Source organism: Otolemur garnettii, unplaced genomic scaffold, assembly GCF_000181295.1.
Source record: "Otolemur garnettii isolate 467f Iridium unplaced genomic scaffold, OtoGar3 scaffold00038, whole genome shotgun sequence".
In the NCBI taxonomy this organism is placed as follows: Eukaryota; Metazoa; Chordata; class Mammalia; order Primates; family Galagidae; genus Otolemur; species Otolemur garnettii.
In genome coordinates this window covers 8,216,113-8,217,096 of record NW_003852433.1, presented here as the reverse complement: position 1 = coordinate 8,217,096, position 984 = coordinate 8,216,113, and positions in this window count along the sequence as shown.

The window sequence follows — 984 nt, the reverse complement described above, 5'->3', positions numbered from 1 at the left end:
AAAAAAAAAAAGAAAAGAAAATTGAGGAACATTCAAAAAGGGTTTAGGGTTATACTTGAGGGATTCTTAAATCTGCTCTGGCAGTTAAATTAGAACATCCTTCTTAGTTGAAACTGAAGAGATTTGTTTGAAGATACTTCTTGCAATTCTTCCAACAGTCAGATTCAGAAGTGAACATCTGGGTTAGCCTATGCAGCTTTCACATTAAGCCTCTCAATATGAGTTACAATGAAAGGATATTGTTGCCTTGCAGCTGGCTCATTCTCAAGGCTCAAGGGGACAGTTTTGTGACAAGATTTAAGAGGCTACAAGGTATTTTGCAGTATATTGAACTGGTAATGCAAAGGCAAGGCATATAGAAGCTGTCTATAGCACGGAATAAAGAATTCCTACTGTGTTTGCCATTTTGTGGTATAGCAGCCTATACTTCTGAGTCCCTATAAAGCTGTTTTGCTTGTGGCCAGTCTGAGTTTAGGATAGATATATCTGGTCTCCCTCAGCTGGGTTCCAAATATCTTTTATAATCCTTGGATAATAGACTGTATTTAACCAGTCAGAAAAATATAAATATACAATGTTTTGGAATAACATTAAGGACAGGCCACATCAAATATGAAGTAGTAACTCGTAAAGAAGGTAACAGAATTTCAGCCTTCTATAAATCAAGTTTCATACTGTCTTTGAGCATATAATAACCAAATTACTCGAGATAGGCAACAGTGGTGATTACATGACCATCTAAAATATGTAAGTCCTCCCTTGATCCTGACACTTTTGGGTACTAAAATATAAATCTATTTTGGGTGATACCTGTAGCTCAGTGGGTAGAGTGCAGGCCACATACACCAAGGTTAGTGGGTTCAAACCCAGCCCAGACCAGCTAAAACAATGACAACTGCAACAAAAAAAATAGTCAGGTATTGTGGCAGGTGCCTGTAGTCCCCAGAGAATCACTTAAGCTCAAGAGTTTGAGATTACTGGCTC